Source organism: Oryctolagus cuniculus, chromosome 3 (assembly GCF_051225735.1).
Source record: "Oryctolagus cuniculus isolate XC-2025 breed Fujian yellow rabbit chromosome 3, ASM5122573v1, whole genome shotgun sequence".
Taxonomy (NCBI): domain Eukaryota; kingdom Metazoa; phylum Chordata; class Mammalia; order Lagomorpha; family Leporidae; genus Oryctolagus; species Oryctolagus cuniculus.
This window is the reverse complement of record NC_142869.1, coordinates 76,581,477-76,596,658: the sequence shown is the minus strand read 5'-3', so window position 1 is coordinate 76,596,658 and position 15,182 is coordinate 76,581,477. Positions and strand designations below refer to the sequence as shown.

Genomic DNA, 15,182 nt, shown 5'->3' with positions numbered 1-15,182 from the left:
TTATAAATTATCACTTCTTAGACCATGTCTTTAATAATCAGTTACATGATAAGAAATACTTTATACCATAACACTAGCTGATTACTTTCTTCACTTTATTACTTTGAAGTCACCAAATATTCCATGAAAACCAGAGTTCCAATTAAAGGCAGCATTTTGACTATCTACTGATATTCTACACCCAAAATTTTATTTACACAAAGAGAGTCATTTTTACAATCATCTAATACACATAATAGCCAGGCATCTAGTTAAAAGGATGAGGTTAGTGTGGTCTTTAAAAAGAAATGAAGTTTTTGCACATAACATTGGTGCAGAAGCAGAATGGCATAAACAGGTTGTACTCTTTAGTTAGCTCATTTACCAATCATGTGCAATCATCAGCCAAGTTAGAATTTCCAGGACACATCACCTTTTCAAAGTTCAGATGAACAGTTTAATATTGCACTCACGGACTGATCTGACAGTCATGTATAAAGGTCTTGTTTTTTTTTTTTAAGTCAAGCAAATTTGACTAAAAGCAATTTTTAATCACCATACAGAGAGTTACTAATACATGGAAGCCCATGCCAGGACAGTCTATGAGAAAAAGTGCAACAGGACAGTTAGTTCACTAACACTGAGCTGTCAAAATGCTCATTTCTCCTTTGAATTTATATCAAGTAACTTAAAACCTCTGAACATCCGTTTAGGTATCTACTGAAGTCTATTGAACGCAAGTATCAAATCAGACAGTTATTATATTTTCTAAAAGTTAAAGCTCTAGACTACTAGACTAGTATGATTTATCATATGGTTGGTTGAAATGTTCACCATAATTCCAAAGGAATCATGACATGTCTTAAAACTCAGAAGTGTTTCAAATAAAAACATAATGAATGTAGTAGTTGCTTCTGTATACAGAGATTTTAATAAGCTATTACAGGTAAAAATCTTTCTCCAACAAGTATAAATTACATCAGTGCATATACATTTACTGTTTTAAGAAAAATGAACTATATAACATCAACTCACAAAACCAAAAGTTCTTTAGTCCCTTCTATAAATGCTTAGAATCAAACATTAAAACAAATATAACAGTTCAAAGGAAAATTAGATATTTTTAAAGCAAATGATTCAAAAATGTTAAACTGTTTTAAAAATCTAGCCAATCATATGTACTTACAACTGTTCCAGAGAGTCTCTATAAAACTGTAGTGCTCCTTCAGCTATTTAAGTTTTGAGAATGCTAAACCAGCTCTCCTGTCTGCTACTAACTCTACTGCTTATCATGTATTTGAAAGCGCCAGGTACTTCTTAACTCTGGCAAACATGTAAAAGAAGGAATTCATTGGTCTTACAAAATAATTCCGGGAATAATCACGTAACATTTCACAGGCCTTTTTTTTTGAAGGGAATATAATTTACACAGTATTTTTTTTTTTTTTTTTTTGGACAGGCAGAGTTAGACAGTGAGAGAGAGAGACAAAGGTCTTCCTTCTGTTGGTTCACCCCCGAAGCAGCCGCTACAGCTGGCACACTGCGGCCAGCACACTGCACCAATCCAAAGCCAGGAGCCAGGTGCAGGGACCAAGGACCTGGGCCATCACCACTGCACTCCTGGGCTACAGCAGAGAGCTGGACTAGAGGAGCAGCAACCAGGACAGAATCCGGCACCCCTTGGATTCTGTCCTGGCTGCCCCTCTTCCAGGCCAGCTCTCTGCTGTGGCCAGGGAGTGCAGTGGAGGATGGCCCAAGTGCTTGGGCCCTATACCCCATGGGAGACCAGGATAAGCACCTGGCTCTTGGCTTCGTATCAGTGCGATGCGCCGGCCGCGGTGGCCATTGGAGGGTGAACCAACGGTAAAGGAAGACCTTTCTCTCTGTCTCTCTCTCTCACTGTCCACTCTGCCTGTCAAAAAAAAAAAAAAAAAAAAAAAAAAAAAAGATTCCAGCGCCCCAACCGGGTCTAGAACCCGGGGTACCGGCGCAGCAGGTGAAGGATTTAGCCTAGTGAGCCACCGCGCTGGCCTACACAGTAATTTTTAAAAGCAGCTCCTTATCAAGAAATTTAAAAACCAAAATGCTCAATGGTTTTGTCTCCTTTATAAAGATATAAAGCTTTCAGTTTCTCAACATACACAAAATTTACTAAGAATTTTTAAACAACACCTCAAGGACATTTTAGTTAATCATTTTAGTGTTAAGCACATCTACATATGTGAAAGAAAAATTTTAAAATTACTTGTAGGATGATAGTTTGCAAAAAGCTAGATGTATGATAATCAAGATTCAGTGAAAAAGCACAAGCATTTACATTTGTAAATCCATCTGCTGGATCATTTCCCAAATGACTGCAATGGCTGGGGCTGGTCCAGGCCAAAGCTAGGAGCTTGGCGCTTCTTCTGGGTCTCCCACATGGGACTCCGGCCATCTTCTGCTGCTTTCCCAAGAGCAGTAGTAGAGGGCTGGATCAGAAGCAGGGCAGCCAGGACCTGAACTGGTGCCAATATGGATGCCATAGGCAGTGGCTTAACCCGCTACAATGCTGGCCCCCAAATTCTTACATAAATTACAGTTAAATGTCTGTGGGGAAACCTTATGATTAGTTTACATATAATAAAGGGCAATGCTAGGGCTGGGGCAGGTTCAAGTTCCAGCTGCTTCACTTCTGATCCACATCCCTGCTATACAGTGGGAGATGGCCCAAGTCGTTTGGTCCCTGCCACCCACATAGGAGACCCAGATGGAGCTCCTGGCTTTGGCCTGGCCCTGCCTTGACCATTACAGTCATTCAGCTCTATACCTGGCTCTCCCTTTATCTCTGTAACTCTGTCAAATAAATAAGGGGCTGGCCTTGTGGCATAGCCAGTTAAGCTGAGGCTTGCAATGTCAGCATTTCAAATGGGCATGGGTTTGAGTTCTAGCTGCTCTACTTCTCAGCCCTGGCTGTTGGGGCCATTTGGAGAGTGAGCCAGTGGATGGATTTAATCCAATATGAAAGACATATCAGGAAAAAGAAAAGGTCACTAAATTATGAGTTTCACACACATGGACATGTACTACTATTAAAAGAGTAATTCATCAAAAGACTATCACTGCACTGCATAACCCAATATCATTTTTTAAGTTTTCTTTGCATGTTTTCCCAAGAAAGATGCCTAGGCTTCCCCTGAAACATTCTGTATATGCACCTGGGATTGCAGTTAGCATCAAAGGAGAGGCAGATAGAAATGCTATTATTTTTGAATGTAGATAATAGCAAGAATGCTTACAATGGTCAATCTTAAGAAATATGACACATACTCTTCTAGTCAAGATACATGATACTCATAACCAAATGAGCTAACACAGTTGTAGACTTGATTTCCTAAAGCAAGTGCTGTTTTTAAACTAAGAAAAAAAAAGGTATTCAAGAGGCAGAGAGAGTGAGTGAGAAAGTGTGTGAGCAGGCTGCCATATGTGGGTTCAGTCCCCCAAATGCTCACAATGGCCAGGCTGAAGCCAGGAGCTGGGAACTCAGTCCAGGTCTACCTACTGAGTGGGTCCCAACTAGTTGAATCATTACCTCTACCTGCCGGTGTCTGTTTTAGCAGGAAACTGGAATTGGAAGCCAAAGCCAGGAACTGAACTCAGACACTGCTATATGGGACACAGGCATCTCAACCAATAGCTTAATCATTAGTCTAAATGCCTGTTCCCTAAAGCAACATTTAAAGGGTATAAAAGAACATCCTTAACAAAAGGGTCACCAAGGCACAGCAATAAAAGTGAAATGGGTTAAGTGTAAAAAAAAAATAAAAAATACTGCCCTAAAGTGTGCCTGCAGCTACCTGTAGAGAAGACTGATGATAATATTGATAACCAGCAAGACCCATTGAAATAACACTCTGGGAAATGAGAGTCAACATTACCAAATTTTCCACTTTTTCAGAAGAAATAAGAACTCTGAATTTTTTAAACTTTTTTTTTTTTTTTTTTTTTTTTTTTTTTTTTTTTTTTGACAGGCAGAGTGGACAGTGAGAGAGAGAGACAGAGAGAAAGGTCTTCCTTTGCCGTTGGTTCACCCTCCAATGGCCGCCGCGGCCAGCGCGCTGCGGCCGGCGCACCGCGCTGATCCGATGGCAGGAGCCAGGAGCCAGGTGCTTTTCCTGGTCTCCCATGGGGTGCAGGGCCCAAGCACCTGGGCCATCCTCCACTGCACCCCCTGGCCACAGCAGAGAGCTGGCCTGGAAGAGGGGCAACCGGGACAGAATCCGGCGCCCCGACCGGGACTAGAACCCGGTGTGCCGGCGCCGCTAGGCGGAGGATTAGCCTAGAGAGCCGTGGCGCCGGCCAGAACTCTGAATTTTTATGTGAAATTTTCTAACTTGTCAACATTGTCAAATAATTTGCCTCATTGGGCACTGCATTCTATGACGTCCTAGAAAAAAATTGTCCAGTGGCTGGATTCCAGTGCTGTTACCTACTCTCCTACTCAGTGATCAAGAGTTGCCAATAACAGATAATTCTAATGCTTCAAATAGGACCCTGCTAACAGGGAATAGCCTCAGATAGACGGAACATGCTGACAGAGCAATCAGGGAAAATTTACAACGTTAATTCAGCCCTTACTTTACGGGAGATGGCAAGGCACTGAAGGGACAACCTGGCAGCTCTTACAGTGACAGCAAAGCCAACAGAACCTGTCTTAATACTCCAAAGAAAAGGGCTTCCCAAGGGAAGCCACGCTGAGGAAGCCAGAGTCCACCTTACAAGTGATTTCAAGTCAGTAAAACAGAGAAGTAATATGATCAGATTTGCATCTGGAAATATGATGAAAACAGAAGGGACTAAAAAGGGTAAGACAATGGACAAGCAGAACAAGCAGACCAATTCAACTACAAACAAATCAAGTGAAAAATGCCAGACCTGGTAGCATTGAGAAGAGAAAGGAAGAAATGAGTTGAGGACACTTTATTTCTTTTAAATTTTATTTACTTGAAGGTTAGATACCCAGAGAAAGAGATAAGAAAAAGAAGACAAAGAGAGAGAAACAGATTTCATCTGCTAATTCACCCCCCAGATATCTGCAGCAACCAGACCTGGCCCAGGCCAGTAGCAAGAGACAGGAACTCAATCTGGGTCTACCATGTGAATGACAGGGACTCAACTACTTGGGCCATCACAGTGCAAATCATGATGGAGTCACCGTCTTTCCGTCTTTGCCTAGGAAGCTTTCGGTCAGAACTATCCTGCTTTATTTATGTTCATACCCTGAGGGCAGCCCAATCTTTTTTTTTTTTTTTTTTTTTTTGTGGACAAGATGATAAGATAGGCCAAGGACATTCCATTCCCTGCTCCTCTCAGCCTTAACAATATTCAAGAGCCCTGGGGTCAGCACTGTAGCCTACCAGGTTAAGCTGCTGGCTGCAATACCGGCATCCCACGTGGGTACAATTTGAATCCCACTTTCAATCCAGCTCCTTGATGATGCACCTGGGAAAGGAGCAGACGATGGTTCAAGTTCTTGGGCCCTTGCACCCAAGCAAGAGACCTGGAAGAAATTCCTGGCTTCTGGCTTTGGACCAGCCCAGCTCTGGCTGTTAGGGCCATTTAGGGAGTGAACCAGCAGTGGATGGAAGATCTGTCTCTAACTCTGCCTTTCAAATAAATAAATCTTTTTTAAAAAAGTAAAGAGCCCTTATTAACTTTGATGAAGTCTTGAATCCTTTAGAGAGTTGTATGTAAGAAGCAGGAAACATAGGTTTCTACATCCTCACTCCTCACATTCACGCCTAGGCAGGCCAGGCTCCTGAGACCAGGAAAGTTCTCTCAGAGCCCCCAACCAAAAAGGCCCTTCAATGACCACAGCACAGACCACCCTGTCTAGGATCTTCAGTCTAGGAGGAAAAGGAAGAGCTAAAAAATGCAAAACGAAAGGGTAAGAAATGAGGATTATGAAGTGTGGTCTGTGCATGTGGCACTGTTAGGTAGGAAGTCAGATATGAGCTTGTGTGTGTGTGACAAAGGCCTAAGGAGACATTTAGGTCCAGCATATGCATCTCAAAGTCATCCCAATAATGTTTCAGGGGCAGTCCAGTATTTGCATCCTGCCCTGCCCCTTCTATGGGATAACCTGCCAGGAGGGGGTCCTCACCCCTTCTGCCTGATATCTGCATTTCAAATATTCTTCTCAGGATCCTGATCCTCCAGAGGGTCCTGCCCATCCTTCCTCTAACCTGGGCAAGGCCAGCCAGGCTTCCCCCTGTCTGATAACTTCAGGGGGAAAACTTAGATAGGAGTTTTCAGTATTTACACTCATAAAGTCTTTTGTTTCAGGAGGAGATGTGAGAAGACAAAGACCCATCCCCTTAAAAACCCCCAGCCTCAACCAGACTGCGCAATCCGCTCTCTGCCTCACTGCTGAGCCACCTGCCTGGCCTGCCCGGGTGTATTCTCTCCATTCAACCATGTAACCCTGCTCTCCCCCAGTCTGAGCGACTGGGCACTCTCTCTCAGGTTCTGTCTGGAGAGGTGCCCATCCGTTCTTACAATGTCCATTCCCTAATAAACCTTGCTATTTTACTTTCTACTACTCTGTCTCATGCCTGAATTCTTTCTTGCACAAAGCCAAGAACCCTGCCATTCACGGGTAACAGCACTTAGGTTTGAGATTAGGCCTAAAGTGAAAGATTTCACTCATGAAGCTTTTGATATCTTAAAAATATGATTTACTTTTCTTCCTTTATAATTCAGACAAAAAATTTCACCATCACTCTGTAATCCCACAATTCAAACCAAGTACTGGTTTTGCAAAATATGATGTGGTCTAGCAAGATATAGCCAACACTGGGACTGGATTCCCAGCATGGCAATTAGCTGACTGTGTGACCTATAGCAAGCTACTTATCATTCTACCTGAGACCCTCACCTGGAAAATGAGGTAGTGAACAACACCTACTTAGGAGATTATTGTGAAAATTGATTAAATTCACATCAAGCCTTCAGCACAGTGCCCATAACATGGAAACAGCTAACACTGAGTATTCTAACGACCCAGGAGAGAACATAAGCAGGCCTTGGAAATAATAGGTATGAAAATCAAAATTCCATACAATCTTTTTAAGAGAAGATTTAAATTTTTAAGTTATTGGTCAATTAAAAATAGATACCTTCTTTTTTTTAAGGTTTCTGAGTCAGCCACATGGAAAAGTTCTAAGATATTTCATGGGAACTTTCTTCTGCACTACCTTTTTTTTTACTGTGTTTCCCCTTGGAAAATAATGAATAATTAAACATTAATTGCAGATCGAATGGTTATTTTCCTTGGCTCTCAGAATACTGGATTATGAGTTCTATGAAGACAGAAATTACTACCCCTCCAAAGGATGGGCCAGAGCTGCAGCACTCCTGTTTATTCAGCAACCACTCCACTTTTGTGTGTTTTCAGCTTTCAGACTTATTTAGAAACCAAATGTTTGCCATGGGCAGTGCTGTCAGTGTATTTGCCTGGCTAAGTGGAAATCCAAAAGGCAGGGTAAGCAACAGACAGAGTGGAGATGCTATGTTTTCATGGAGACACACCTTCACCTTGTGAGGTCTTGGGCAAGGGGTAAATATAATTCCCAGTCAATAATTTACTCTTCCACTTAGTCAAACTTTAGAGCAGACACCCCTTAAGAATACTCTGCCTGTTATGCGCGTATTTCCCCCTGGGCGTTTCCTTAATCTTACAATATTAAACCCACACATGTTCTTCCAGAATTTCACCAGAGTGAGTAACATGTTTCCCTCTGTAATACTGTGAATTTCATAATACATTTTTCTATCTTTTCACTATCTTAAAATCAAAAGCACAAAAAAAAGGTTCAACACCTTTTACATAGATCACAATGACTACCACATAGAAAAAGGAAGCATTTATCTTCCTTGTATTGATTTATCAGATTTTATTCAAAGACTTAATTTTAGGTGCTTCTTATTCATAATAAAAGCACAATAAAGGCCCATGTCTTTCATCTCCCCTGCCCAACAAAGAACGGAAAAAAATGGAAGCTGAAGTTTTATGGAAGTCAATTAAAAGTGAAATTGCTGCTAATGTCAACCATAGAACATTAGGCTAACATTTAATTTGTAGATTAAAGAAAGCTCTGGAATCATCATCTTAAGTGGCAGCTAAAGTTCATTCTGCAATTCACTGCACACCAGGCACTCTGTAAGATACTTCTCGGGTACTCTTTCTCACAACAACCCCACAAGCAGGCACTCTGCTTACCTGCAAGATACTTAAAGATACCTCACGATAAGAACCACAGTTCTAGGACCTTCTTCAGATACCAAAATCTGCAGATGTTCAAGTCTGTTGTACAAAATGGCAGTGTTTGCATAACTCATTAATATAATCCCATATATTGAAATCATCTTGGGTTACTTACAATAATTAATGCAATGTAAATACTATGCAAACAGTTAGTGGGCCACATTGTTTAGGGAATAATGGCAAGTTCAATACCATTTCTCTCAAATAGTTTCAACACACAGTTGAAATCCAGGGATGCTGAGGAATGTAGGGATTGGAAGGCCCAACTATACACAGGGGTCAGCCCAGGAGGTAGTGTACCTGGATATAGGATTTAAACTTCAGCAATCTGACTCCAGAACTGACACTGTTAACCACTCAACTGAAAGCCAGACTTAATCCCAAACATGTTCCAAATTAAATCATCTGTCCAAAAGCCTTATCTATTAAAGTGCTCAAAACAAATCATATGGAAACCACATAAATAGAAAATCAATTCAGTAGATGTATTTTCAATAGATCACACCCACTTATCCAAACCTCATTACAACTTTATGCAGAAACTAAAAGCATGCTTCCCTAAATAACATTATTAACAAATTTATAAAACTAAACAACGCTGCTGCGATATTTTTAAAAGGGATTTTTTTTCTTTAGCCTCAAAGAAAACTACTTAATAGAAAAAAAAGTAATTTTGTCCTTGTAATTTAGGACATTTTACTTTTACACACTTCTTATTCCTCTTAATTTGAATTATCCTTTACCTTTCAGTTTCATAATTTTAGATTTCCAGATGATGAAAGTGAAAAATCTTGATGACTACGTTGACTCTTGCTATTAATTCTCAATATTCTGAAATTTTAAGAGAATGTCTGGCCTTTATTCATTTCAGAATATTTGAGTTTCATTTACTCCATTAATAAAATTACTAATGATTTTAATACTTCTGAATTAGAGCCATTCATTGCTAATTGAACCTTCTCTATTGTGAGTTTTTAAAGATTCACTTGACTTAAAATCAAAAGGATAGAAAATCATTATTACACATAAACTGACCAATAAAGTTTAACTTTATAAACTGAAAAACAAAGATCAAACCAGCATATTCCCATTATTGTGCAAGCTTGACTTCAAAGTATTCACATGAAAACAAGCAGAAACAGATTAGTAGTTGCCAAGGACTGGGCCAGGAGGGAGCAGGGAGGGACTGCTTAATGAGTACAAGTTTCTTTTTGGAATGATCAAAATGTTCTGGAGCCAGAGACTGATGAAGGCTGCACAACATCCTATGTAACTAAATGCTTCTGTACTGTGTGCAAAATGGTACATTTTATGTTACACATTTTACTACAGTTTTTAACAGCCTGTTTAAGACTACTGTAATATCACAAGTAGATTTGATTTACACTTCATAATAGCAATTAGTATGTAAAAATAACATGCTATTAATACTTCACTTATTAAATGATATTTAATGAAAGTTTCATGTTTGAAATATTAAGAAAATCCATTGCAAGTATAATATTATCTCCCGAAATACTGGAACATCCCCATAATATGTTTAAAGTTGGTTATACTTAAAATGTTGTAATATCAGTAGTTCAGCAGTTTGTCTAGCTCTCCAGAGTCTTTTCATGTATTATTTAAAAGGCAGATTAAGTCTTCATTTTGTGATGATAATGACTACACATTTTTGGACTTCCACAGCAATAATCCAAGAACAAATGCATAACCCAGAGAGCTTTCAGAAAGGCAGGTTGCAGGATTCTCAGGCTGTGGACGGACAAACGCAGTCCCGGGAACCAGTGTTGTCAAAAGCTGCGTCCTGGCTGGGCTGGCCAGAACCAAACACCGTCTTCTCCAGCACAGACATTGTCACATCCCAGACTTGGCAGTACTGGCTTCAGACATGTTATTACTGTAAGCGGGAGATAAGAATGAAGTTGAAATCATCTAACATTTCTGAAGGGAGATGAGAATCACCACAGTCTCTCTACAGGTGCTGAGCCAGGCCGTGAGGAGGTGACAAGACCGGAGTGCAGGAAGGAGAAACAGCAGGTCCAATGGGCCAGCGTCATCTTCTCTCAGTTCACGCTGTTCACAAAACTTAGCTTTAACTCCACTCATATTAGGTTTATCAACTGACGAAAATGCTGTTTCCACTTATGCATATTTTATATTTGCAAACAAGCTCCAAGATCCTTGAAGGGAGTAATAACACCACAATGCACAGCATAAAGAAGTCACTCAATAAGCACTTGCTAAGCATATAATCCCAGATTTTATTGTTCTATTTTTAATGTCAGCATTTCAAATCTCTAAGTAAATTTTAGTTCCTTTCTGTAAGGCATTAGTCATATCTGTTTCTTGAGTCTTCCAAGTTCCTTTCATGTTGCTGAAACACAATACAAAGGCCTGGATCTACATATATAATTGTTTTTATACAGCTGCTCCAGCAAATTTCTTGATTATGTGGCATATCCATCTATTGTCCAGGACACTGCACTTCCTCTGGAAGGGCCAGATCTAATGTGAACTCCCTTGAGAAGACATCCGCAATTCCTGCTCCTTCCTCCCATTTGAACACTCTGGTTCCCTGTCCTTTGTTCACTAAGCACTCAGAGGAAGCCATGTGTGGGTAATCCGAGCACAAAAGTGCTATACAACACTTTCTTATACATTTATCTATCTCTCCCTTCTTACATTATAGATTCCTTAAGGCAAATACATTTCTTTTCATTCTTGAATTTCATTGATACACAAAGAGTTAATGAATGATTTTTTTTAAATGCTGACTATGGATACAAAATGAAAATGCCATGGTTTGAATATGTCCTCCCAAAATTCACATGTTAAAAACTTAATCCCCAGGGCCACAGTGTTGGCAGGTGGGGCCTAAGGAGAGGCACGTAGGTTATGAGGGCTCTGCTGTTGTCAAAAAGGCTTGAGGCTGTCAGTTCCCTCTCTTGTCCTTCTACTTTCTGCCATCTTGAAAACACCGTGAAAAGGCACTTCAGATGCCAGGACCCTGATCTTGGCCTTCCCAGCCTCCCTCACTGTGAGAAATAAATTCTTTATAATTACCCAGTGTGTGGTACTGTTTCAGCAGCACAAATAGATCAAGATAGAAATGTGCTATGAACATTCACAAGAAACCTCTAGAGAACATCATGAATGAATAGAAGTGTTCAAAGATTTAGAGTTGGGTTTCACTTACCTGGATTTGGCTTTTTTTAAAGCAATAAAAACAATAGGTTAAATCACAAATAAGCAGCCAGAGGCAGAACCCTAACTTTATGCAGGGGGTTAACACAGGAAGTTACACCAAGCATTTTCATATGAACTAGGAGTTCCCAAAGTGAGACACAATGTAACCACTAGTGGTTGCTATGGTAATGAAAAATAAACCTTGCACAGATATTTCAGTCATCATCTAATTATCCTTCCTGTTTTGGGGGATTTTCAATGGTGCCCGAGTCCAAGAAAGGCAAAAAGAAAACAGGAAAAAGCATCGGAATCGGAAGCTTATCCTCAAGGAATAAAATAGAAAGCTGATTCAGGGGCAGGGGCTATAGCTGATACCTCTTTGATACAAAATAAACTACTAGAAGAAATCCTCCTTTTCCAAAAGGAGGATTTTTCCACCTAACAGGTATAAAACAGGAAGTTGAAGGTGATAAAAAAATTAAATGAAGCAATGACCCTAAAAACAATCAATCTAATTTTCAGATGAATATATAGTATCTTAAGTTTAATTTATATATTTAAGTTTAAAAATAATTACACTTAACTAAATTGACCACTTTATAGAAATATAAAACACCTCAACATAGAGATCAAAAGTCCACAAACCCAGAGGGCTTTCACTACACTGCGTTTGCAGTACTCCTGACTGCTCATATTCCACAAGGTATTCTTATACACATAGTGAACAAGGCTTTTACTAAATAGAACAACACATGTATGAAAATATGCAGCCCTTGGGGCTGGCACTGTGGCACAGCACGTAAAGCTGCCGCCTGCAGTGCCAGCATCCCATATGGGTGCCACCTTGTGTCCCAGCGGATCCACTTCCAATCCAGCTCTCTGCTGTGGCCTGGGAAAACAGTAGAAGATGGCCCAAGTCCTTGGGCCCCTGCACCGCCCCCCCACCCCCACCCCCCACCATGGGAGACCCGGAAGAAGCTCCTGGCTCTGGATTGGAGCAGCTCCGGCAGTTGAGGCTAACTGTGGAGTGAATCAGTGGATGGAAGACCTCCCTCTCTCTGCCTCTCCTTCTCTCTCTGTGTAACTCTGACTTTCAAGTAAATAAATAAATCTTTAAAAAAAAGAAAATATGCAGTTCTTTCACAAACACACAAAATAATATAAGTACAAAGTCTCAAAATCATATCAAATAAAACAGTTTAGAACTAGGCAGGAGTGAAGATATGACATCCAGGAGAAGCGAGAGTTGGTGTAATCTTACAGAGTGTGGATTTTAGATGTGAAGATACACTAGAGAACTGCATGTACAGAGATAGGCAGAAAAAAGGAAAATAAGGCATAGCTTGGGGAAACAGCAAGAGATTGTTTCTGGAGTGTACCAAGAAGAGAAGCTCAAGCAAGAGTCCGTAACAACACTAAAGAAAATAGTCTTCGATCACACTACAGAATGCCTGAACGTGGATTCATCTTACAACTCAATTTCTTTCAGGCCTGTGGTTCATGATCTCTGGCCACTGTAACAGAAGCATTGGTCCTTCAGGTTTTCACCACACCCCTTTGTCAATATTTCCACTGTACTTCTTATCCACTATGTAGTTCCAAAATCTTTGCTATGCCATTCTTTGTTTTCTACAGACTCCCTCTACTTCTTTGTTTTAATGTATCTTGTCTTTCCCTGGATTACAATGTCTACACCATTCACTCTCAAATGGAGTCTGTTCATTCTCCTTTGCCTCTGCAGATCACAAAAAGGGAGCAGAGGCAGAAATTCCCCGAGATTTTTCTGCACCTTCCTCACTCCTGTATGATTTTAGTTCATTGACTACCACTCCTGCCTCTCCAAGGGTCTTGCCACACAGATTTATTGTCATCCTATCCATGGAAATCAGTTAATTCCAAGTCTTCAACAAACTGAGAAGTGTGACATCTGGATCATAGTACATTTATCTTACTGCCATCATTACTGTGTAAATGTCGTAATGCTGATGCGCCACTCAACATCCTGTCCAGCATACCAGCCTCCCCACACCTGTACTCTGTAACCACAAGCACCTTGTCATTGACTGAAACATTGTCACATCAGGAACACCAATCTTATCAAATGGAAAAGATGAGTTCTAGAGATCAAATGAAAGCCATCGTAAGTATAGTTAATATTGTACTGTACACCTGAAGTTTAAGACAGCCCTTAAATGATCTCATAAAAATCATGCAAGAAATGATAATTATATGAGATGCTGGGTATATACATTAGCGGTAACACAGATGTAGTATCCCCCACCCAAAACGTTCAGGACTAGAAATGTTTCAGATTTCAAAGCTTTGAAGATTTTGTAATATTAGTATAGACTTCACTGGCTGAACATCCATTATCAAAAGCAAATTCAAATTTTATTGAATGCACGACATTCAAATGTTTCAGATTTTGGAGCATTTTAGATTTTTGATTCTTGCATTAGAGATGCTCAAACTATAATTTCACAATGAAAAAATGAAAACATGTCATATAGCTTTGACATACAGCATTTTATTTGTCAAGTATACCTCAATAGAGCTGGGAAAGAGAAAAAGAAAAACAAATATCAACTGTTAATGTACATCCTCTGAATATAATTAGTTTCTCTACATGTGCATCCCCTATTCTGCGACATTGAGCCCTAAAATAAATACCGTGCTAGCCTCAAGTACTTGCCATCCACCACAGACTACTTGGTGAATCACCTGAGCTATCTATTCACCTACAACCTCAATTACTTTCCATTCCTGATCTTTCAGTTTGTGTAGCTTATAAAACCTCAACTTGGAATTGCTGTTCCCAAAGGAGGCTTATAAGGAAAGTAAACCCTGAAAAATCACTATATTATTGGTTTCATACTTTCTTCTGACTTGGTTTTCTAAATTTCTATGACCAAACCTGGAAAAAAAAACTATCAGAATCTGAAAATGGCAGAAGACCTAGACTGAGTAAAAGTATCAGCCACTGTAACAGTCCCTGGGCAACTGCTTTACCAGCATCCCAGTCACACTTCTTGCACAGCTGAGCAGTCCTGCTGACTAACCTACCCATAGAAAAAGGCCCTAATGTGACCAAACCAATTAACAAGGTCTTATAACTTCATGACTAAGACTGGCAGTACTCGAACCCTACCTCACTATAGACTGGCATTACTCTGGCCAGAGGCATTTTTGTTGGCATCAGCTGAAAGCTGGTTCAGAATGAGACCAGAACTTGACAATCAGAAAAAAAGGCTTTCTTCCTCCAAGAAAGACCAAGTGCTGACACTACTTTGGAACTGTCACCTGTACCATGTATCCAATCCAATGCTGAACCTTTAAAAAAATAAAATCTACAGCAAAGTAATACGAACAGCTTTTGTATGGAGGTTATGCACAATTGGCCACTGGGTTATACAGGTTCCCTTTTTTCCTTCAGGAATATTCATCAGCTGGAGAACAGAAATAGGAAATACTATAACTGAGGTTGGTTGGCTGACTTGCTGGCATATTGGGCAAAAGTTTGTCTAAATAGAAGGAATTGCTTGAAATTCAATCAATTTGACCCTGAAATTTAATAACACAGAATAAATGCATGAAAACCCAGGTAACCAAAAATATTCTCTGGATATTCAAGAGATGTACAGGATAGTAGAAAAGGTTTAGAATGAAAAGTAGGATAATGCAAATTTGTAGAGTGTGATTTATAAATTTATCATTT

General features: G+C 40.0%; 1 protein-coding gene across 24 annotated transcripts in view; it reads right to left on the bottom strand.

Moving 5' to 3' along the window:
- COBLL1 (cordon-bleu WH2 repeat protein like 1) overlaps positions 1-15,182 on the bottom strand; it is a 187,852-nt gene that overhangs the window by 107,032 nt on the left and 65,638 nt on the right. For 2 of the 24 annotated variants that reach the window (XM_089329096.1, XM_089329097.1), the window contains exon 1: positions 1,166-1,246. The exons of 20 other annotated variants lie outside the window; for them this stretch is intronic. The gene's annotated coding sequence lies outside the window, so the exon portion shown is untranslated. Of the gene's footprint in view, positions 1-1,165; positions 1,285-15,182 lie in introns of those variants that run through there. 2 more of the 24 variants (XM_051848574.3, XM_089329094.1) reach the window with 2 other exon arrangements.